At 39.0% G+C, this 26,721-nt stretch overlaps 1 long non-coding RNA gene across 2 annotated transcripts; it reads right to left on the bottom strand.

Annotated features, from left to right (window-relative positions):
* Positions 1-214: 214 nt before the first annotated feature.
* Positions 215-25,748, bottom strand: LOC124255643. 2 transcript variants are annotated; one of them, XR_006892714.1, is made up of 3 exons: positions 25,665-25,748; positions 5,369-5,531; positions 215-329 (listed from the first exon to the last, which is right to left on the bottom strand). It is a non-coding gene; the product is annotated as an uncharacterized LOC124255643 (long non-coding RNA). The 2 variants fall into 2 exon arrangements; XR_006892715.1 differs by lacking the exon at positions 25,665-25,748 and adding an exon at positions 14,305-14,353.
* Positions 25,749-26,721: the final 973 nt, after the last annotated feature.

Genomic DNA, 26,721 nt, shown 5'->3' with positions numbered 1-26,721 from the left:
TACACTGACAACTGGAGGGCAACCCTGATAAGTTGTTCATTGTTACACATGCATACATATACATGCATATGGTTGTCATTTGCAGGTTTTTATAAGTTTGGATAAGTAAAATACCTGATAAGTAAACAAGTTTGTCGAGTCCCTTGAAATTTTACTTATCAGGTTTCCACTGTATATACTAGGCGACAAGTTGACAAAGTTTCCTACCTGTTTAATATTAGCTCCCTGTCGTCCAATCACTGAGCCGACAATCTTGCGTGGGACTTTAACCTCGATAACCGTTTGACGTGATGTGGTAACTTTGGATGCAGAGAGTGGATCATCATCGTCTGAAACAAACAGCACTTATTAGAATCTTACATCACATTCATCTCAAACAAACAACATTATGGTTAGAATGGGCCTTCAGTAACCCATGCTTGTCGTAAGAGGCGACTAACGGGATCGGGTGGTCAGGCTCACTGACTTGGTTGTTATATGTCATCGGTTCCCAATTGCGCAGATCGATGATCATGCTGTTGATCACTGGATTGTCTGGTCCAGACTTGATTATTTACAGACTGCTGCCATATAGTTGGAATATTGTTGAGTGCGGTGTAAAACTAAACTCACTCACTCACTCTTCCATCATATTCATGTCAAACAAACAACATTATCATAATCTTGTTAAACATTCATACCTTTTTCTTTCATATTTTCATTTTTACATTTCGGATTATTGTTAAGAAAAGATTTCTGAAATAATATGTATCGTCGTCTATTTTCCGATATCAGTGGCTTTCCGCTCATTAACGTAGTACAACAACAGGAAATACCTCCGATTTAAAAAAATGCAAGGTGATTCGTTTGATGGCAAGTATCGTTCGAAAGCTCTACACCGTATCTGGGGGCTTGTGACGTCTTGGCTGTTTTTCCGGCCTACGGTGTTGAATGGGTTAAACAAACTTATTCTCTGACTAACACTGCAAAATTGTGGAGAGATATGGCCCTTTAGATGGCAACAGAAACGTATGAATGTGCAGCAGTATAAACCATTTTTCACATCGAACGAGGCCATTGTCGAGACAAGTGTTGTGAACAAATAGACAAATTTTAATGTAAAACAATTAGTCCCATGGCTGTCTGTGTCTATCACTGCTGTGGGTTGGCATCCCGGTTTCAAGGTGTTTCAGCACAATTACCATGCTTGGAGGTTCCGCTGAAGCAGAAACCCCAAACCACACTGCAGTTTACTTACACATCAGAACCTATTTGTACACGAACTACTGGGCAAAGAAGCATTAAAGCCACCTGGCTGACCGACCATCTCTGGCTAAGCTCTCTACGTTTGTCAGCAAATTATACATGGTCGTAGGCTTCAACAAGCAGCGTTTCCGCTGTTTACTTAAACAGCCGTTCACCGTGTCCAACGACCGTCTAATTTACCAGTCCTGTACGAAATCTGTCGGTCACAAAATATTATACAGTCATCCCTCGCAATAACGCTCTTCGCGATACCGCGAGATTCGGTTAAACCGCGGGGTAATCCGTGGCTCCCATAAAAAAAGTTGCCCAGTGATCACACATATTCACGTCATCGAAAATAGCACATCAACAAATCCGCTGTTGAGCTCTGGTTAATCACGTTGTAAACTAGTGAAATTCAGTGCGGATTGCAATTAACAGTGTTTATCGTACATATCCATGGTTTTTCAGATGCTTAAAACATGCAGGGTTTTTTTCAACAATAATAAATGAACAGCGAAACATCGTCATAACTTTTATCATGAAGACATGTCGATCATCAGCGAGTGCCTAGCGTTTGCTGTGATGCAACACACCGCGTAATGCGCGAGTAAACACCGCCAAATCCGAGAATGTATGATGTCAGAAAACACATTTTATCTGATTAAATTCAATCCCATTTTCATTCATTAAAACTGTTTACAATAACAACGGAGAAACCATGAGTGAAATGGCATTACCTCATTCCATACAACACCCGCTTACCAAATTCGTGAGGGTCCGTCTTTCGCGCCTACCGCGATAACACCAATTTCACATTTTTCTCAGGAATTACGAACAGATTACAGCCTTGTCATCCATTGACCCCAAGACCCGCGTTATTGACTCATTGAAGTCATATTTGACAATTAATTGCCAACATTTGTTTTACAATCAAAGTGGCACGCATCAGCTGAAGGAAGTCAGCGGTGACTTGTCAAACTGTCTCCTACTTAAAATGTATCCAGCCAGGTAACCCAAAGTGCTTAGCAATGCTTATTATTATGTTAAATATGTTCGTAGAAAACATGCATTATACTTATACGATAGCAATATATAAGATCTCTGTTAGAATAACTGCTTGACATATCAATTATTCTGATAATGGAATAGAAATTCTTGGATGTTATATTTTCGGATCGTTTTTAACTGAATCACCGGTACATTGGACCAAAACATTGATGTGTTCCCAGCTGATTGCTATTTCGGCGTAGTTGAATAACAGGTAGCATGACAGGAACAACAATTGAATTATCATGTCTTGTGATGTTTGATTGCAAGTTTCATGTACATACATCTATTTTCATTTACAAAGTTGTTTTTTTTCTCACCTCCAACAATACGATAGTTTTGACTGGGCACAATACACGAAATAGCAGTTTTGTTATGTCTATGGAAAATGCGATTTTACTTGGCCTTTGTTCCGCGTTATGTAATCGTTACTATAACGTGGGTGTCTAATAACGCGGGGGGTCATCCATGGACCCCAACACCCGCGTTATGGCGAGGGATGCCTGTATTTTGTCCCTGATCTCAAATACAATTTGAGAGCGGCGTCTGCTTTCCACCATTCAACAAATACACGGTATTAAAACAAACAGATAACATCATTACTTTCCATGATTTCCAGTGACAACAGTAATTACAGTGGTGTTTCTTGGTACATACATCGATCATTTCCTAATGACGGTCAAACTGACTGATAACATTGCACGCAGCATAATGAATTAGAAGGAAACCTCATCTCTCACGAAAATCATAAGTGAAAGATTCTACTATTAGCGGATTATTTTAGTAATTTTATTTTAATTTCGGTGTCATTTTAAGTAGGTCAAAAATAGTTTTGGTATTTTACCGGACATGGTGACCGATAGCCTCCAAATTTATCAGTCCTGGGCAATTTTTACCTGCCAAACTGGAGAACGGAAACACTGAGAAAGGCTGTAATCATTTAAGGGACCGTTCATTATTTATGGCTAGGGGTGTGATGATCATTTGGGGGGTGAGGGATGGGGGGATCCCCATCCATTTTGTTCTGGGGAGGTAGGGGGAGTCTTCAATTTTGTACACATGTACTAGGGAGGAGTAGCAGTTTTGTACAAAGAAACCTTGAAAAATTATGCTTAAAAATTATGGGAGATGGGGGTTATTGATTTTGTACATGACATGCTTACTATGTACATAAATTTTAGAGGGGGGCCATTCACATTGTACACGCTTCTCCACAAACATCATCATCACCCCTCCAAGACAATAAATTAGGAACGGTCCCTAAGACTTGAATAACTTTTGGCTTCACTCCAACATCAGCAAATGAATACTGACCAAAGAAGCGTTAAAACAAATTCCCTGACCATCCTTTGTCCAGCTTTCTAGGTGCCTCAGCAAATTATCAATATCATGATTACCGTATATTACCGTAGATAAGCCAAATTTGAGAACTATAAAAAGCAGTCTGTAGAAGGGGGCTTGGCTTATCTAGGGGTTACACTTTTGCCAAACTTTTTTTCAGGGGGTAAGAAAATGATATCATATCCTTCGCATGAACGAACAAGACAAGACAACTTTGTCAGTAAAGATGTCAAATTTGCAATTAAACATCACTAGACAAGATTATATACCTTTTCAGTTGTACTTTGTTCTTGCTAGGGATTGTCTTATATGCAGGGGTTAAGATAACCTTGTGTATTTGTCTCGTGTACAGCGACGGAAAAAGCAATCAGCTGTGTACACGTTACCCCGATCTACAGGTGATTTAGTTAAAGCATACCCAATAAGATAACTAGAAGAATTCTGATGCAGTGATCAGGAAACTTTTGTATCTGAAACTATTATTTTACCAAAAGAAATATATTCCAGCATTATGTCATTTCAATTGCAGGGTATTTCTCTATATATGTAAAATACTTACAATCATAACTAAGGTTATGCGGCAGCACTTTGGTGTATTGCCGGATGGAACAATTTGACTTGTTACCGATGTTGTTTCACAAGATCTCACTGTTTCAACCCATGATGGTAAGTGCCAGTTGTCTTGTGGTCTGAGTTGGCCACGATTAGGACCCCAGGGGGGTGGGTATGTACAAAACATACCATTTTGATATGGATTTTAAGGGTCAAGTTAGGGGGTCGGTTTATCTATGGTATACAAGTCCGGGCTGTGATTCACCCGCGACAAGGGAGTGAATATGAACTGAAGTCCTACAGACTCTCAGGAGTCAAGCTGGCAAAGGCGGTCACCCATCCAAGGACTTTCCGTGACCAATTTTGCTTAACTTCAAGACCACATACCACAAGATATTGTTAAACCTTTAGTAAATGAACTACTGACCAAAGCAGCACTGAACCAAGTGACACCCTGACCACTGTAACACTGTGGTTGTGCACACTTGTCAGACAAACAAGAAGACAAAGTCATCAATATCCCCCGCAATGGCAAAATACTCTTCATGATTATGTCTACGAGTTATGATTATGTCAAATATTTAGGTGCGTATATAGAAAAGTGGAAGGAGAGTATTGATTTTTAAAGTTCTACTCCGGAAAAGAGCACTACAACTAATTTCAGTCTATGTCGAACTTGTTGCCATGCAAACGCCAAAAATATTTTATTCAGAATTCCAAAACTACCAAAAGGCACCAGTACACCACCAGATCTATGTATGTGCCAAGTTTGGTGAAGAAATATTGAACGGTTTTAGAGTTCTGCTCCGGAAAAGACAAATGTGCACGCACGGACGGACGACGACGCGCGACAAATTACCTGCGGACGAGGAGTCCATTTTAATACCCTCCATAAAACACGTTGAGGGGGATAAAAAAATATAGCCAGCTAGGCAGAATATGTCCATGAGAACTGCAAACCGATGAAGATTATGTCCGTGAGAATTGCAACTGCAGATTGTTAGTTGTTAGTTGCCTATAAAAACAGGCAGGACAGGCAGAGGATAGGGCCAGACTAACTGACCGGCAGAGTCCAGTGAGAAGACCGTGTTGACAGGAGCCAGGGCTTGAACTATGACCTAATGAGGTGTCAGGTCCAGCTTGACACTATGCCTCGTGTTGTCTCAAATGCTAAGGAGGTGTTACTCTAGGTCCAGCTTACCGTCTTCCCTGTGATTCAGCAGCCAGTACAGAAGGACAAAGGTGGTGGGGACAGCAAGGAATAAGGCGATCTTTCCAGCAGTGGTCAGCTCCAGCATTGCTAACACTGCAGCATGGGAAGGCAGGGGGCAGCAGGGTTACTTCCTCTCGCGTCTCGAAACATCCTGGAAGTAAATAAAGTGTCAATGTGAAAACATGTATTTGCTTTGATTACATATCAAATGTTGCCAGACACACCCTAACAGGTACTTCCTTAACAAACAAAAACGGATCCTTGTTGGAAACGTTTGAGCTATAGTTGCCTGAAAATAAGAGAGTCTGGACCAATCAATCCAGTGACTGATATCTACGCAATTGGGATACAATAACAACCATCTAACCAAGTCTGTGAGCCTGACCACCCAATCCTGTTAGTCGCCTGACAAACATGGGTTACTGAAACCAATTCTAACCCAGATCTTCAGAGTTCAGGTAAATTAGTAAATATTCATAAAATCAAACTTGACGGTGATTCTTAATACCTAAGGATCAACCTGACAATATGTCTTTCAGAAGTAACAAATATCTGTGCAACAAAATATCAGTTACAAGGCCAAAGAGTACATTTGCATCCAAAATATTTTCAAACTTAAAAAAGAAGTGTGTTTTGAATTATATGCTCCCATAAATATACAAAATGATAATGATAATGATATAATCAGCTGCATTGTTTTTGCATACACATCTAAAGGACTTCAGTGAAGAAATAATCCTGAATGCTTGAACATAATTACTGAGGCAATCAATTAAGAGTTTCAAATTCTTAAAAATTCAGACCATAATTGCATTTTTTCCCAAATGCCCTCACTTTCAAACATTTCACAAATCAGCTTTATGTTCCAACACCAATCAAAAGATAAAAGGCTTTATAATGAGGGTGCTACAGCCTTGTTATACACCAGATGGCGGAGTAATCTTCAAAGGGGAACACTTCAGCTCCCCTCTTGTTGCCTGCCATCGAATTACATGATATCAAAGGAAAAAAACACAAAATTCTGCCAAGGAACATAGATACAGATTCTATTTACTCAAATTCCTGGCTCAATTCACACAAATCTCACAGGATATCCCAAAATACAAGGAGCAGACGTCAAGCACCCAAGATGGCAGACGGTGATATTCTGAAGGCAGCCATGATGGTAGAACCCTTGCCATGGTATGTTTGTAATGAATATTGATTGTCACAAAATACATCACCATACACATTATGTTTGTTTATTACCTACGAGGGCAAAAATATCTGGGTTCGTGTTTTTCATACAATGCCCTAGGGCAAAATATCATTTTGTCATGGTGACATGACATCATGAACAATACTATGATGTCATGTTTTTTCTATGATGTCTACATGCGGCAATGGCAGGTAGCCAGCCTATGTTTGAAAGTACATCTGGGTTTATTTTCCTCAATTTGACAACTTCGGTAATAAATAGAACATTATATGAGTGCCCATATCATAATATGTTTGCGACACTCATGCCTAAATATCAGTATATAGATGCATCCATTCACACACCCACTCTCCCTCCTCACTCAAGCACTGATGCACTAATCCATTCATCCACACATTCACTCACTCATCCACTCAATCAAGCACCAACACACCCCTCCACTCACCCACCCACTCACTCACCCCACCACCCACCCAAACAAACATCTAACACTCACTCACTCCCCCATTCAGCCACCCACCCACCACCGAGGGTTGGAGAACACTGCCCATGTGTATAACATAACAGAGGACTAACTCACTCACACAAACTTTCATTCACTCACCCACCAACCCACCCACCAACACAAACATCCAACACTCACTCATCCCCCCATTCAGCCACCCACCCACCCACCAAGGGGTGGAGAACACTGCCCATGTGTATAACATAACAGAAGAGTAACTCCCAGTGCAAGATAATGTCAATGCTATCAGAAGGAAGAACACAGTGAATGTCATGCCTCCCCAGCTTGGCAGGGGAACAAGAAGATGATCACATCCCTGACTGGTGCTGGATGGCACGCTTCCACTGCGTCTTCCTAGTATAATGAACAGTGGAGGGAGTCTACATCACCAGGTAAAGACTGCGCTCTTGCAAAGTAACACTTATAAAAATATTCACACAGAATTGCAAATCTGAATTAAGTTACCGCATTCATCATAGTAAGCCTCCTGTTCCAAAAGAGCTTTTGATCATTTTCTTGACTAATCTTTAATTAATCCTCATATGGGTGAGTGAGTGAGAGAGTTTAGTTTTACGCGCCGCTTTTAGCAATATTCCAGCAGTATCACGGCGGGGGACACCAGAAATGGGCTTAACACATTGTGCCCATGTGGGGAATCGAACCCGGGTGTTCGGCTTGACGAGCGAATGCTTTAACCACTAGGCTACCCCACCGCCCCTATATGGTGAGTGAGTTTAGTTTTACGCTGCACTCAGCAATATTCCAGCTATGTGGCCTCGGTCTATAAATAATCGAGGCAGGACCAGACAAACCAGTGATCAACAGCATGAGCATCGATCTACACAACTGGGATACGATCACGTGTCAACCAAGTCAGCGAGCCTGACCACCCTATACCTTTAGTCGCCTCTTACGACAAGCATGGGGTACTGAAGATCAATTCTTACCCGGATCTTGGCGGGTAATCCCTATATGGGCCCCATGTAAGATGGAATATGTAGATGGCACTCCATATGTTCATTAGTATTTTACACAAAAGAGAGGCACAAATGGGGTACATAACTGCCAAGTCACCATCATGGAATATATTCCAGTTTTATTGACGTTTGACTTTTCCTTAACAAACAAATTTAGCTCACTGTTCATGATCTCAGTAAGCATTCCACTTATTTAAACTTCCTGGGGCAGTTATCCTGGTAAATATGGCACACTATTTCTTGATCAATTAAAGCATACTGTGACAATTGTACAGTCTTTCAATCAGTTGAGACCGCCTCCGTGGTGTAGTGGTTAGAGCGTCCGCCCGGAGAGCGGAAGGTGGAGGGTTCGATCCCCGACCGCGTCATACCACAAGACGTTAAAATATGGTACTTGTTGGTCCCTGCCTGGCGCTCGGCATTAATGGGTACAACAAGGACTGGTCGGCTCGGAGTCAGTATAATGTGTCTGAGTGGGGTATTCATGCTTCACTGCGGCATGGTATCTCAGTGGGCTAGCACTATAAAACCAGCTTCAGTCTGGGCTAGTACAAGCAGCCGCACATACACATACACATGCATGCACGTCGTCATATGAGCGAAATATTCTCAAGCACGACGTTAAACCCAATTTCACCTCACCTCACACTCAATCAGTTGAAAATATTCAGCCTTTTCTTATGCCACACATATTTTCACCTCCTACCTACCAACAAGAATGTGGAATAAAAGATGTTAAACATAAAAGAAAACTGTTCTTCAGTAATTGTGAGTGAGTGAGTGAGTGAGTGAGTGAGTTGGGTTTTACGCCGCTTTTAGCAATATTCCAGCAATATCATGGTGGGGGACACCAGAAATGGGCTTCACAGTTCACACAATGTACCCATGTGGCGATTCCAACCCGGGCCTTTGGCGTTACGCACGAACGCTCTAACCACTAGGCTGCCCCACCGCCTCTCACTAATTGTGAATTATATCAGATTTTAAAATAATTAGTAACAGTGTTTAAATCAATCAATGATACAGACTGCGTAACTTTGTTCAAAAACAATTATTAATGAACATAACTGAAAAGTATTCAAGCTGACCTGGGCACTTTGGAGCGCAATATTAGTGCATCTTCTTATCACAAGGGGAATATTTTCGACATTGGTGAGAGGAAATAAAATGTGAAACCTATAGTTCATGTCAGAATTAGAATTCAAGGTAAGCAGGAGATGGGAAACTCAGAATAAAGAATAGGACAGCTTTAAATATATCAATTTGAAGATGTAAATTAATATCAGTACATATATTTCTGTCTGTAGGAGGCACTGACGAGAGAAGAAATACATCCAGCACCAGAGAATGAAATGGTCAAATATCAAACGTGTCTGAGCTTCCTAATCCCTCATGTATGTTGTCTTCGTGGGATTCTCCTCGTATTGCTGGCGCACTTTCACCAACACCTCACTTCTGAGGGATTCCAGCAGGGGTGTTGGCCAGCTGTGACCTTTCCCGTTACATCCCTTACTGGGTCACTCGGTGCTAATGTTATACTGACCATTTAAGTTTAATCTATGGTGATAATCATAGGGCTGTCTTTCATTTCAGTATGGGTTCTAATCCAGATTCCCATAAACATGTTTCTATAGGTCTGTCAGCACCAAAGCTTTGCCCTTGGGTCTCATAGGACCTGTATCGCTTCATATCATATTTCTAGGGCTGTAACGATGCATCAAACTATCGATGCATTCCAATTGTTGAGTCTCCGATAACATCGATTAATCGATGGTAGAAACGAAAAACTATCATCAATAGTTTAGTTATTGACTCCCGTTGATAAATGCGCAGCGCAAAATACAGAAAGTACCAGATTCGTTCACTTTGATTTAGAGTTATTTTTGCCCCTGTTACCTCTTAAACAAACTTTATCTGGGTTTCAAGTTTCTTGTCAGTTATTAAAAGAGACTGAAACTACTTCAACTTGTTTATAACTGACGTATTGTTACTGCACGCACTCACTCACTCACTCACTCGTACAGTGAATTCCCCAATAATGAAGCATATGACTTTCTGGACAACATCATTTCACTGTAGATTCTGACACTGTTGTCTTTGAATTCCCCAACTTACCAGTGTCAGTAAATTAGTGGAATATACTGATAAAATTCATCTTAACTTTATCTTACCTGTGAAACTGTCACTGTCTACAGACCAGTTATCCCAAACTGTTGCAACAACCACCATCTTAGTATGCATATAATCGCCACTTATTTTACATTTGCTTGTTTTCATTAAACGAGAGTCATATTTTTATGGAAATGATAAACAAACTTCTCATGTTCAGAAACATTAAAAAGACACAGAGGGCTTGTGACTAACTCATGGGAAAACAAAGCTCAACAAGCATTGTCCCTAAGGTGACATAATCCCCTGCCGCAAATTATCAAATCAAACTTAAAAAGTAATGAAAGTGAAGGTCGTAATTTAAGATGAAGTTAAATGTCAACAAAACTTAACATGCAGCTTAACATGCTGAAATTTTTAAAGTGTCTTATTGCCATGACCTTGCTAATAAGGTGAAGGTCACCAAAATCGACTAAGTGAAGGTCACCAAAATTGATGCCTTCCCTAGATAAAGCTTGGTGTTGAATATGCAGAAAATCCAGTGAATGGTTCTAGAGATATCTCCTGACAACTTTGCTGACAATGGTAAAACGTTAAAGTCCCCTTGTGACCTTGAAATGAAGGTGAAGGTCACTTTAACTGTGATGAACCTAGGTACCAAATATGAAAAGAATCCAGTCAACAGTTCTTAAGATATTCCAATTAAATGCGTGCGCGACAGACAGACGGACAGAGCCTAATATTATATCCCGCTTCTAGCTAAACGCGGCGGGGGATAAAACAATTTTTTCCGAGAACAGAAATAATGTATTTGCTTATAGTTTAATAAAAAAAATACAGTTATTGGTCAAGTTCCACTTTATAAAGGGAATATTCAGAAATAACAGTGAGTGAGGTCGGTTTTACGCTGCTTTGAGCAAGATTCGACAATAGAAATGCGGGGTTTAAGATTGTTCACTATGGGATTACAGCACATTGTACCCATTTCAGCTTGAAAATTGCTCAGAATCAAACCTGGGTCAGTAGATTAATATTTTAATAGCAGCTTTTTACTACATAATTTTCAAATGTAAATAATCATGGGTAGAACACTGATATATGGCCAAATATCTCTAAAATACCCCAACGTCTTCATTCCAAGCTTTAGCAATCTTGCTAAAAAGATTTAGCCCATAAATAATTTTTGTTTGTCTATTGTTTCGCACCTAACTCAGCAATATTCCAGCTGTATGATGGCCGTCTGTAAACCAGACAATCCAGTGGTCGACATCATGAGCATCAAAACTATGCAAATGGGATACGATGACTCGCCTCTTAGGACAAGCATGGGTTTGCTGAATTCTAAACCGGAACTCCACAGGTCCCAGAAATAATATAATCAACAGTCAAATGATAAGACACGTGACATTCACTGACATTTCGGATGAAGATTAGCCATGGTGAACAGCATCTTAAAAGTAATAATGATAATAAAGGCTCAAAGTGCTAACACATAATTACACCGGAAAACCCAAGCTGCATCATGAGGCGCTAGAAGGTTATAGTCACATGACTTATCCCACCAGGTACCCATTTTCTGCTGGGTGAACAGAGACAAACTCACTTGCCCAAGGTGTGACCACATGTATCACATGTGCTTCGTTGTGGGGCAGGTTTGAAGTCTCAGGAGTCAAGCTGTCACACACGGACACCCATTAAAGGACTTTCCGCGTTACTTAACTTCAACTGATTTGTGACCTGAGCTCTATGCACAGGAGTGAGTGAGTGAATAAGTATGCTTTTTACGCCGCTTTTAGCAATATTCCAGCAATATCACAGCGGGGACACCAGAAATGGGCTTCACACATTGTACCCATGTGGGGAATCAAACCTGGGTCTTCAGCGTGACGAGCTAATGCTTTAACCACTAGGCTACCCCACCACCCCTCTATGCACAGGACCACACAGCACCACAGTAATGGCCTCGAAGTGGACATAGATATAGACAAGTGAATTGTCAACAGTAAACATTGATGTATTGCTACACAACTGACTAAAGTTGTCAAAAGCCCCTGGTTAGATTTGGCAACTAACAGGATCGGTTGGTCAGGCTCACTGAATTGGTTGACACATGATTGTATCTCAATTGCGTAGAACGATGATGTTGATCACAGGATTGTTCGGTCCAGGCTCGATATTTACAAACCGCTGCCATATAGCAAGAATGTTGTGGAGTGCAGCGTAAAATTGTTACCGACATCAGCTTCAAACTTGGATCTGAATATCGTCTGTGTGCAAGTCTAGTTAAATCCATGTTGGCAAGTACCCGTGAAGATCCGGATTAGAATATTGATCTTCAGTAACCCATGCTTGTCGTAAGAGGCGATTAATGGGATCGGGTGGTCAGCCTTGCTGACTTGTTAGACACATGTGATCGGTTCCCAATTGCGCAGATTGATGCCCATGCTGTTGATCACTGGATTGTCTGGTCCAGACTCGATTATATACAAACTGTCACCATATAGCTGGAATATTGCTGAGTGCTGCATTAAACTGTTACCGACATCAGCTGCAAACTGGAGCTGAATATTGCCAGAGTGTAAGTCTAGTTAAATCCATGTTGGCAAGAAAATATAAATACTGAATACACTTCAAATATATGATCTTGAACATACTGGCTGGTTCTAGGAGATGGATTATTTTCTGGATGAGGCAGTGATTTGTTAGCTGTTGCCAGCTTCTATCAGCTTCTATCTACATCGGATGCATTCAGCGGGCATGTCACGTGCAAAGAAGATGCAAGTAACTGGAGACAGCAAAAACAGAAGTATGCAACCACTTGCCAAGTGCATCTCCAGATCGACTTAGCAGCTGATGTTCTACTTTCCCAACAACCTCACTTCAGATGTCCTGATAAATTCATCAAAAGTTGGTCAAATATATCGCATTTTCCATGAAATGAATCATGGTGAGTCTTATTTTCATAATTTTAGTTTAGTGAAATGTCAGTCTCACAGAATGTTCTAAGGTGCACCTACTGCAATAGGATGTACAGTACCCTCCTGAATTTGTACTGGAAAGACTGACTGAGTTTGGTTTTACGCCGCTTTTAGCAATATTCCAGCAATATCACGGCAGGGGGACACCAGAAATGTGCTTCACATATTGTACCCATGTGGAGAATCGAACCCGGACCTTCGGCGTAACGAGCCAAATTAATTTTAATCACATAAAATTTTCATATTTGTTACCATATTATCATAACAAATCATTTTTATCATATTATTAATACCTTTTCATAATACAAAATATCAATAATAAAAAAGCTAGGAAATATCAAAGACCATCTCCAATCACAGAAAGATGGAGTTTCTAAAAAATCATCTGTACAAAAAACAAGTACTAAAGAAATACAGTTTCGATAATTATAAGTGAAACTTCTAAGACCATTCTTAATGACAAAAACAATATTTAAAATTTATATATTTAAGGACTTGTTTGAATACTCTTTCAGTAAGTATTACCTAAGTTTTTGCATAATTAAAAGTCAAAACTTTAGAGACACTCTTGATAATGATTATGAAATTTAATTTCCTAGGAAATTGTTTTACAACAATGACATATTTAACTGTCCATTAGAAAAAATCTTTGACTATTCTTTTAAAATATAATACCTTGCAGTAATGCATGAAACATGAACAAAAAATATGTGACCTTCACATGTGCAACAACAATTGGGTAGGCTATTAATTTTGCATTTTATAATGAAATGAAGCCAACCCACACAATATATACTCTGTGAAATGTGAAAGTCACAATCTGGTGGCGTTTGTGACTTCCATTAATTCTCAACAACCTGTTGGGTAGCACTTATATCAACAAACATGGCCGCTGAAAAAACACAACCCAAGGCGTTTGCCAAGACCTCTGGTCGGAGAGAACGAAGGATCGAACAGATTCTTTATGAATGTACAAATACACTTATGCCATTACATACATATTCAGAAATATTTCAGTGGATGACTGACAATTAAAACCACAAAAAGAATGAATATAAATTTAATGTCCTACTAGGGTATGAAAATATATATGACGGAACATTCAAAATAATTCCTCCTAAATTTGCTGTATTTTATGAATCTACAGAATTTCTCACCTTATTAAAACTGTGAGAGGGGCAAGCAGTGAGGGTTTGAACAGCCGACAGGACCAGCATCGCGAAAATGGTACAAAGCAAAAAATACCCAGTCCTATATTTATACTTACCTCACAATATGCCATCATGTTGGGCAAATCCATTGATACCTTTAGGGTTGATAGGTATATTCTGTGATAAAATGTTGGATTCCTGTTTTCACACCTACCCACTACTATAACATTACAAAGGACCATTCCACTTCTAACAAGAGGGGTGGAAGGTATAAGCAAGTTCAAATTAACATTGCATCAGCATTGTGTCAGCCATATTGTGGCTGCCAGGTGTAATAATAATGTGAACAATAAAATAAACAATTTAAACATTTCTTTGCAAATATTGTCTGCCATTAAAACCTGAGTTTCTAACTTGAATGAAAACACAATAATTAGGGAAAAAAATTAAATAATAGTTAACTAAATAGATAGTTAACTAGAATTTTTCATTGTAACACACATTTAGAGGTTGAATAAGGAACCTGTATCCACTATGGTGTACAAGTATGCTTCAAGGTATGCGAAGATCTGAAATTGATCTTCATGATCCATAAATAACGCAGTGGAACATGCAACCTGAACGGCAGTGCACATCTGTCAGTGGAAGGTGGAGAACTATCGCAGCAGTTATAGATACGCCCACTACAACACAGTGGGATAGTATTATATTCACACCCACATTACGCTCTTTCTCAACTGTAAGAAATTATTTTTAGATATTTATCAACTAACTCAGAGATGCAACCCCAAAGTGTTGCAATAAGTAGTTTCAAGGATCAAAATTAGTAGTTTGATCACAAAATTAGTAGTCAACTAAATAATTAAAATCATTATGGATTCTGAGAAAGTTAATATGACACTAATCAAGAGTGAAGATTTAATTTCATATACCTCCATCAGCAGATTTCCAAATTATCAGCATTACATTTCTTCTTTATATCAATTGTTTTAGCGTAGTTTGGTGAATATTCATAATTTAATGAATTTTCTTCAAATTTCAGTGAGTGAGTGAGAATTTCTAGTGCAATTGTTTTATGGAATATGTATATATTATAAAACCTGTAGTTTGAGGCTTAAAATTCATAGTGACTATGATAAAATAGTAGAGGTTGGCATCTCTAGTAAATGACATATCACTTAAAAATATAATTTGTTTTATATTTTCAATCCACCTTTTCACGTTTATATCTCAATTAGTATAAACATTTTACAAATTAAATCTGACTTCAAAATAATGAATGGAGGCATAAAGTATACTTAAGGGATCAGAATGATCTAATACTTAGTATGTCATGTTGTGAGAGAATAAATTAAAAAAATATTTGTATTAAATATAAATTTTACTCATAATATATTTAAGTTTCTTTTTCAAGTCTAATATATACACCAAGAGGACAGGCCCTTGTGTTCAGAGGGAATACGTGATGAGACAACGCTTTAACCACTAGGCTACCCCACTGCCCCTCAGAGGGAATACGTGATGAGACAACGCTTTAACCACTAGGCTACCCCACTGCCCCTCAGAGGGAGTTCAAACGGACAAGCTGTAATAGATTGTCAATTATCCACAGTATTAAATCTCAATTTCTTGATGATAAAACAGGTATTTATGTCAAAATGAAATAAAGAGACAATAATATGCTAGATAATCAAGAGTGCCAACATTCATTCATTCATTCATTCATTCATTCATTCATTCATTCATTCATTCATTCATTCATTCATTCATTCATTCATTCATTCATTCATTCATTCATTCATTCATTCATTCATTGGTGGGGTAGCCTAATTGTTAAAGTGTCACAGGGGCACAATGTGTGAAGCCAATTTCTGGTGTCCCCCGCCATGATATTGCTGGAATACTGCTAAAAGCGGCGTAAAACCATACTCACTCACTCACTCACTCACTTTTTTTTTTTATTTCCTTTTTACATTTTTTTTATCTATTTATTCTAAACAAATTAACCATGAAGATATAAATATTCCGTGGTGCATATAATCTAACCAAATCTAAATCAGTCCTAAAAATAGAACAAAAGAGAGAAATTAGCATGACATGTGCACCAAGTTCGCCTGGCATGGGATGCGAGAATCTGTTGGCAGACTGTATCTATTCCGCCAGAGTCAGTCCCCCCTCCCCTGGGTGTTGGGTTGAGTGCATGGGGGTCAAGGTCACTCAAGGTTACACACAAAGAAGGGTGAAACCCCGGTCTGTGGGGATTTAGTAGACTGACGCTTAGTCTCTGAATAATTATAATTTTGTTAGAAACAATTACTTCCATCTAAATTGAAAAGGAGCCCCAGAAAGATGGAGATTCAGAGCCTGAGGAAGTCTAGACTTGCTTCATTCAGGGCTTCAGCATTACAGGGAGGGCTGGATGGTTCAGTGACTGGGAGACAGATGAAGGACAAATTGCAAAAATGTTGTGGTTCCGATTACACCTCTTTAAGATTTAGGGTAGGTAGGTAGGAATTCTTTTTTTTGTACAATTTTTTTTTTAGAAGTAAAGAATGAACTAATAACATATTATCAATGTGTAATTGTTTATTCAAACAAGCTTGCGGCCATCATGTCGACTTTCTCTATCAGAATGATTGATGTCCATTGGTGCCGGGCAAAAACAATGGTATCTCAAAGCTTATTTTATTCATACCTCTTAACAAACTAGAGTCTGCACCAGAATTCAAGGGTTGGTCTGGTAATCGAAACCACAACATTTTTTATTTTTTTAGGCCTAAGAATCAAGCCGTGAGTGTATTAGGTTCGCCATTAGTTCTAAGCTTTTGGATTAAAAAGTAACTGTATAAATCAGGGCCTCCGATATTTGTTTGGCACTGGGTATTTAATGAAAGTATTGTAATATACATATCTTTCATACCTTTCTTTACTCTTCCATTCACTCACTCACTCACTCACTCACTCTCACTCATCCATCCACCCACCCTCCCACCCACTCACTCACTCACCCACCCACACTCACTCACTCGACCGCCTCCATTGGTGTAGTGGTTAGAGCGTCTGCCCGGAGAGCGGAAGGTCGTTGGTTCAATCCCCGACCGCGTCATACCAAAAGACGTTAAAATATGGTACTTGTTGGTCCCTTCCTGGCGCTCGGCATTAATGGGTACAACAAGGACTGGTCGGCTCGGAGTCAGTATAATGTGTCTGAGTGGGGTATTCATGCTTCACTGCGGCATGGTATCTCAGTGGGCTAGCACTATAAAAGCAGCTTAAGTCTGGGCTAGTACAAGCAGCCGCACATACACATACACATGCATGCACGTCGTCATATGAGCGAAATATTCTCAAGCACGACGTTAAACCCAATTTCACCTCACCTCACACTCAATCAGTTGAAAATATTTAGCCGATTCTTATGCCACACATATTTTCACCTCCTACCTACCAACAACAATGTGGAATAAAAGATGTTAAACATAAAAGAAAACTGTTCTTCACTAATTGTGAGTGAGTGAGTGAGTGAGTTGGGTTTTACGCCGCTTTTAGCAATATTCCAGCAATATCACAAGTCTGGGCTAGTACAAGCAGCCGCACATACACATACACACGCATGCACGTCGTCATATGAGCGAAATATTCTCAAGTACGACGTAAAACCCAATTTCACCTCACTTCACCTCACTCACTCTCATCCACTCACTCACTCATCCATCCAATCTCTCACTCACTCACTCACCCACTCACTCTCTCACTCACTCTCATCACTCACTCTCATACACTCACTCACTCTACTGCTCCACTGCTATCTGTCCTCAGTGTAACTAGAGCTGCATTACATGCAACATACATGTCGAATTAAGAATAAATGATAGAACTGCCGTTTTATGCATTACTACCTGCAGCACATGTAATATGTTATGCTTATATTTAAAGATCTGCAAACTATAGGCAACAATGGGCAAATAATTACCCCGAGAGATCTTATGCTGTTTGGTTTTTAAATGCATCTCAAAATCTATTAGGTATAAATTTATGCAAATACACAGCTTATCTTGAAATGACAAGAGAGCATTGGGTGCTTATAAAAGTGTTCTTGTGTATTTGTTTGTTCTTCAATGCCTCACTCAGCAGTAGTGGTGTACTAATTAATCTAAATAATCGAAGACTGGTCACAGTGACCAAACAACCAAGCAACTGATCCAGGGGTGGAAATAACTTTAAAATTGATAGTGTACTCCAGTACAGTGGCACATGTAAAATCACTTGTCCTGATAAGTTTTCCACTATACCAGCCGTTTTCTTGTTGATGTTTTAAATAAACAACATTATTAACATTGGAAAGTCAACTGGACACCGGTACAGCATGATATACAATTTGCTTGCCCGACAGAAAAAAAACTGGACTCGGACGTCGGGCAATGGGTTATTTCCACCCCTGTGATCACATTTTCTCATAATTGATCACAAACGATTTTGGAACTACTGTTTTAGTGTTTGAAACACTTGATGATGGAACACATCTTAGAAGTTGTCAGGATCTGAAAACGTTTAATTGTTAGAAAACTCACTTCACTTGCTGACAAGTCATGACTGAATAGTTCTTGAAGACTCCAGGAAGGTTATGTTCATGATATATTAGTCATCACATTAAGATAGCAACTTGCAACATTTTACACTGAATGTGAAATTTGCAAACAAAATTTGTGCAGTTTCTAAATAAAACAAAACAAGAGAGAACCACGTTATACTTATCTGCAATAACAACCTGAATAGGGAAATCTGAAAAATGACGATAACCAAATGTTTTCGATGATTGCTCGTTGGTAAGGAACAGGCGTTCAAATTTTTTTTGAAAAAGCCACTTGCCACAGGGCAAGTGAATTTGAGAAAGTAACTTGTCCTGACAACTTTTCCACTTGCCCTGATTTTATGACATAATCATGATGATGTAATTATGAAAGAATAAATTAACATGGTATTTGATGTTAAAGTGATAAATAACAAAGAAAGATAACTCTACTTTATTATCATTTCAAAATTTAATAGCTAAATTTTGAGCAGATATGAAATTAAATCCAAGTTTATTTGCAGTTTGAAACCATAAGTGGAAATTATCTAGTAGCCCACGGACAAGTAACATTCCATTATTTGATTGCCCGAAATGAAAACTGACTTGTCCCGGGCGTCGGGCAATGGGATTTTTGAACCCCTGAAGGAACCAATTATCGATTGTGAGATTTCAATTACTTCCCAACACTACTCAGCAATATTCCAGCTATATGGCGTCGGTCTGTAAATAAACGAGTCTGGACCAGACAATCCAGTGATCAACAGCATGAGCATGGACCAGCACAATTGGGAACAGATGACATGTGTCAACCAAGTCAGTAAGCCTGACCACCGATCCCGTTAGTCGCCTCTTACGACAAGCATGGGTTACTGAAGGCCAATATTCTAACCCGGACCTTCACGGGTCCAATTGGGATACCATGACATGCAGCAAACAAATCAGCGAGCATGACCACCACTTCCCATCAGCCTATTAGGTAAGAGTGGGTTGGTGATAGTGTTGGGAATTGGTTAAAATCTCATAATTGATGATTAGTTCATTACAAACGATCAATCATCGAAAATAATTGGTTAGCGTCATTTATCAAATGTTCCTGTTGTCTTTGTAAAAAATAAAGAAAAAACATGTAGTAATTTGGGGTTTATTACAAATGAAACAAAATCCATTTGCAAATTTTGCATATTTAAAGGATTATTAGTATGTTAGGAACACAGATTTCCTGGATTCTTTAAGATAAATTCAACCATGACTTGGAACGAGCTTCTTGTGCTTATGAAACGTAAATTTAATGACACAGACAAAAGCAACCTTGTGAAAAATATTGTTAATGCAAACAAGTGTTCCAGAATTGTTTGTGTTCGATTGCTTGGTCGTTTAGTCACTGCAACCAATCTTCGATTATTTCAATTAATCGGACCAACACTAGTTGGTGATGACCAACTCTTTCCTGTATTTTCACGGGTCACTTACTAAAGGTGACAAAAGAGAACACATATTGAAATGTCACGCCACCAGAGATCAGAGATCAGACAAGTGAGGAAAATTTGATTCAAACATCGATAAAACTGATTTTCCTATTGTGGCTCTGAATTTTGTCATTTGATAAAATCGATAACAGAAATATGAAATGATGTTGGCTAACCTTGCTCAGAACTGGCATGATACTAATTATTATCCTCATGAAAACAAGTGTAGAAGTGAGCACAGCTCACATACCCCCGCTTCCCACTTTGGGACATGGAAATGACTGACATTGATATATATAATGTGACAAGGATCAGCAGCTCACAAGACTTTCTCCTTGACTCTACTAAACTTTATATACATGTTAGATAATAGTTTTGGTATGTACTGATTACGGTAATAATTTATGGAAACTAGATTTTTTTGTGTTTTCCGTGGAAACCTGACATACAATTGAACTTGACTGTCTCATTTTGCACACAATGAAGTGGACGTAGATGAAGATTGCTATTTTTTAGCACATGGCATATCTGTGGGTCATGATTAACTTGTGTATTAAGTTTGGTGAACCTAGCATGTATAGTTTCGATGATATGCCGTGGTCAGGTAACCATCAAACACATTTTGCATGTACCTAGCATGATCCTAGCATGTAAACTTTAAGAGATATGCTCCGGACAAAACCATCAAACACATTTGGCACTAAGTTATGTTTCCATGGAAACAGCAAAAAAACAAAATTCTGAAAAAACATTAAAATAGCAAAAGGCACATCAGTGGGTAATGATTAACATGTGTGTGAAGTTTGGTGAACCTAGCATGTAAACTTTAAGAGATATGCTCCGGACAAAGTTTTGGGATGGACGGACGGACAGAATGAACGCTATATGCCCCCGTTACTTCGTAGCGGTGGTATAAAAATAGTAAAAAACAAAATTATCACCAGGATCGAGACCAGAGTCCCACATTGGATGCACATGTTGAAAAATTCAAAAGTTACTGTCTGGTTGTTAAATGCCATGAGCTAGGGTTACATTAGACTAAGGCTAAGTCTCTGAATATACTGGAGTATATAATTTTGATAGTAACAAACAAGCCCATTTATATTGAAAAGGAGCCATAGGGAGACCAGATACCTGAGGGAATCTAGACTTGCTTTATGTAGGGCTTTAGCACTGCAGAGGGACTTGGCAGTAGGGAAAATAATGTGGTTCAGGGACTGTGAGACAGGCTAGGGTTACATATAAAAAGGATAACAGGAAACTTCAGGAATTATGGATTATATTACCAAGATATTTAATGATTTTAATCCTATATTTTTGACTCTTTGTAAGCTCAACAGAGACAGAAATGCAATTTTTCAAAGGGGCCTTAGAGAACCAGCTGGATAACTTATGTGTGCCTTTGTGAAAAGAAGTGTGCATATTTCTTTTGATAATCCAATTAATAAAACCTAACAACAAAATGTCATTTCAATTTATTATTGAATAAATCAGAAAACATTAAGTCAACCTCTAAACTTGAGGATTTCCTGAACACTATTATGAATATTCAGCTTCATTTAGTGGACAAATATACTAACCCACAAACAATTTTATCATCCAAAACATGATTTCCTGTTTTATGCACTGGCATTCAAAATGGCCACGCCCATCTTAAGCTGTGAGATTGTGAGTGCCAGTAAACAGTTTGATGGGGCGCAAAAATAGGTTTCGAATCATTTGATTTGGTCAAATATATCGCATTTTCCGACCCGTGAAGATCCGGGGAAGAATAGGTCTTCAGCAACCCATGTGCTTGCCTTAAAAAGTGACTATGCTTGTCGTAAGAGGCGATTAAGGGGATCGGGTGGTCAGTTTCGCTGACTTGGTTGACACATGTCATCGGTTCCCAATTGCGAAGATCGATGCTCATGCTGTTGATCACTGGATTGACTGGTCCAGACTCAGTAATTTACAGGCCACTGCAACATAGCTGGAATATTGCTGAGTGCGGCGTAAAACGCACTCACTCTGTGACCAACATACTACCCATACATACATGAATAAATATTTCAAACTTAAGTACTTTTTTTAAAATGCAAAAATATTCACACTGAACAATTTCCCAACTGCTTTTGTAGTGAAATGTCAGTCTCAAAGAATGTTCTAAAGTGCACCTACTGCAATAGGATGTACAGTACCCTCCTGAATTTGTACTGGAATGAAATACTAAAATATCTGGAGTGAAACAAAATACCTATATTCGAAAAGTAAATACTCTTAAATCAGATCTGGGACATCCTTATAGTCCTATAACAAGGAGGTGAAAAGAACTGCGACTTGCTTCAGTTACACACAACAGGGAGGTAAAGGTAATTACCAGTCGGTCACTGGGTCTCACTACCATGTGGTCAACACATTGCATGCTAATTCCCATGGCAACACACAGACATATTATTTTTAGAATGAAAAGGTGAGAGCGTGAATAATTTGATTATCTTTTTTCACCTCTCCCATCATACACTACAGAAAGACAGTTTCCCTGTTTCTTTAGTCTATTCATAAAGCTCTTTATTGAAATATGTTTGTGGTTGGAAATTATACTTATTCAGGTTTTATGTTTGAAATGTTTCAATCTAGAAGGTTTTGGGAGATGATTATAATCTTTGCTAATCCTTGGTGAATAATTCAGAGTTTGAAATATGAAATATTGATAGGTGCAGTCAGGAACCAAAATAAACAATTTCTCTCCCCCCCATTTTTCATGTGCATTGACCCGTGAAGATTGAGGTTAGAATTGATGGCTCATTCCCACTTACCCTACTTGCTGTGGGATTAAAAGAGATTAACAGTTACGGGTCAGTGATAGTGCAGGGTGAATTTGGTACCCCTGCTATGGTTGTGACATAAGTTCACCCAGCACTCCAGTCAGGGCCAATCAGAGCAACCTCATCACCACCGGTGAACATATTTCACAAGATAAACTATATGAACCATATTCATATCATTTGCTACAAATTGAATTTTAATTAAGTGAACTATGCCAACGACAAGTATTATAAAGTATGGAGATTTCCTTGTTTCTCCATTGCACCATGGCAAACTTTCACGTAAACACTTGTTTCATTCCCAATGGACACGGCGGTCAGTACTTGGTCTACAGGGGCTGTAAGTTCAGTATCAAGAGTGAGTGAGTGAGTTAATATTTAACGTCACATTGGCAATATTTCGGCCATATCGTGACGAGAACATGTTTGATATTGAAATGGAATATGTGTCTATTATATAACCCTGGTGTCAAAGGACAGTAAAACAACTTTCACAATTACAATTAAATCTAGTGTGGAAAGTTAAAACTAATAGCACTATTTGGACAATACAATATAATAACAGGCTACAGATTGTCAACAACTGAAGGTAGATCACCAAACTAAGGACTCAGTATCAAGACCAGACGAAGGACTGTTTTTTCCACCCCGACATTAAGGCCATTGGCTTTTTTAGGAAGGAACAAGGCTGGGTGGAGGCATGTGTTCTTCAGCTAAGAAACGGTGCCAGACCTCCACCTAGGAGAGAAGATGAGTTGCATTGAACCATGCCTTGGAAATGTACAAGACACTCAGTATCACATTTAACTGGTAAGTGTGAAAGGTGTGCTGTGAAATATTGATGTATAATATGTGATATGATGTTGATGTTGTATTAAGTTGTATAAATGGATAACTTGTATATATATATAATTAATAAATACAGACAAACATTGAATCAAACGTAGTAGCAGTTTATCCCATTTGGCCCCGGATAGTATTTCACAGGGAACCAAATAAGGGATTAAAGGGGATTATCACACCCCAGTGATTTCTTCTACTGAAACAATAGGAGTTGGGTAAGTGGGAAGACCCCGAATTGATCTGCAGTAACCCATGCTTGTTGTAAGAGGCGAAATGAAATGAAATGGGCTTACGGTCAACATTTGTTTTAATGCCGCCTTGCACTATCTTGTTGAGGCCCCCCAATTTGAGGTGGTTTGGTGCCTGTAAACCAAGAAATAATATCTATGCATATTTATGCAGGAACTGAACCCACTAACACGTGTTGTGACGTATCTGACATGCTAAAGGGAAGCAACTCTGCACGGAATTGTAGCACCATGCCTTGAATTCAGGAAGGGAAAGGTACTGGTTAGGCCCCTGGCATTCAGTCCCAAATAAGCTACCTCAGATCTTACTGAGAGTCTTGTTTAATGCCAAGTCAGCCATACTCCAGCTGTGAAAGTGTACCATCGGCCCAGTAGGTTGAATTAGCGGAGAGCATGCAGTGATTGGGTCTTCTAGTCAGGCTAGCTATGGACATATTTTATGATACATACATTTAGGATCATGGTCAGACACAACCGACCATGTCTTGACTGTAGAAAAAAACTCACAGCTCTCAGCGAAGGGCTCATGCATTCAGCCACTGGTTTGCCTGGGCCAAACTCTTGTATTCTCAGGCACCTGTTGTTTATTGTTAAAGCCACACTCGGAAACATTCTAGCTATAAGACAGCAGTGTCAGGGTTCAAAATACCCCATATATTAGTGTGCCATGGCACGGTAAATATTGAAGTGGCATGGATAAAACATGTTCTCGGTGCCCTTTAGTCATGTAATCCCCAAAACAATTATTTTTATTCCAAATTGAATAATACCATACATATTTGAATGCTCATAAACCCATTTCTTTATTTAACAATTAATTAATTTAATGATCATCATCATTGTCATTTATTCTAAAAACATGTGGGCATACTCGATTTCTGAAAGGCACACCTAAAATATTTGTCTGGTGCCCTAAGGCACACTTAGAAAAACAAGTATTTCTATCCCTGAGTGTGAAAATGATCATGTATTGACCAGACAATCCAGTGATCAACATCATGAGCATCAATCCGCTCACTTGGTTTACGATGACATGTGTCAACCAAGTCAGCGAGCCTGACCACCCGATCCCGTTAGTCGCCTCTTACGACAAGCATGGGTTACTGAAGACCAATTCTAACCCGGATCTTCACGGGTACTCTGACATCTAAACAGGTGTTACTTGTTTCCAATTTTAACGAATGTACTTCACACACTAAATCTCTCATTCGTGAAATATTTACGCAATGACCAAATAAACTGTGCATTTCAAAGAAACTCAGCAACAACAGTGCTAAATGTGGACGGGACGTCCAAACCCTAAAAACTCGGAAAACAAACTATCGGGAAAAAATCAAAAACCTAGCTACTATCGAACCGATAGGGTTAGTACTGCTATCTCTACGCAGGTGACAACATGGCGTTGGGTTAGTTTCAAAGTTTCTCTTACCAACAACGTCAGTCTCTTGGGGAATCCACTGGTAACAGTTGTTTGCAAGATGCAATGCACAATGTTTGTTTACTTGCCGAAAACCGCACGTGGTGATGTTTGTAATCGAGCAAAGGGAGGTAACTGCGTAAACTGTTACAGCTGGACTTGGAGTTCGGTGCAGTTCAAAAATCGCAAGGCCTGTGATGAAAACTGAACATTCAAGATCAGCAAATGATGATGATGATGATGATGATGATGATGATGATGATGATGATGATGGTGGTGGTGGTGGTGACACAATCTGTAAGCACACTTATGTGTTTGCATGAGTTTGTCCTAAATAAAATGTAAAAAGGCTAACTTTCTAGATCTCTGTGATGCTAGTCTATAAATAAATTATATTTGTCAATTTTTTCAGTTATAGAATATTATGTATAATTTTTCATCGTTTCAAACAGGGCCATGAATCCCTTCAAGAGTGTGTTGTTATTTGTAGGTTTATTATAGTTGTGTTTTTTTATAAATATTTTGATCAATTGAATATAAACGAAAACAGGGACATGTTCTTGTGGGAAAAACATTTGCTAGTCGTATCGGTTATATCTTGACTACGACACTGCTTCAAATGAGAACGAAACTGTGGAGTTCTTATAGATATCAAATCATTTCTTAGGGACCGTTCATAATTTAAGCGATATGGAGGGGTGGGGGTGTGGGTGTGGGGTGATGATGATTTAAGGGGGCCACCCATTTTGTTCTGGGGAGGTAGGGGGTCATCAATTTTGTACACGTTTCTGGGAAAGCAATTTTGTACATAAAATAATATTTAATATAATATAATAATATTTAAAAAATTATGCTTTAAAAATATGAAAAGGGGAGGGGGGTAATTGATATTGTACATGGCATGCAGGGGGGTGTTTCTTACTTTGTACATAAATTTTAGGGGGGGCTATTCACATTGTACATGCTTCTCCATAAAAATCATCATCACCCCCACCCCCCACCCCCTAGCCATAGCTTATGAACGGTCTCTTATTCCTCAAATGCCTTTATTCTTTGAATAAGGTCACCA

Source organism: Haliotis rubra, unplaced genomic scaffold (genome assembly GCF_003918875.1).
Source record: "Haliotis rubra isolate DU_JTF1 unplaced genomic scaffold, ASM391887v1 Scf604, whole genome shotgun sequence".
Taxonomy (NCBI): Eukaryota; Metazoa; Mollusca; class Gastropoda; order Lepetellida; family Haliotidae; genus Haliotis; species Haliotis rubra.
Note: the sequence above shows the minus strand (reverse complement) of the source record. Positions and strands in the feature narration are given on the sequence as shown.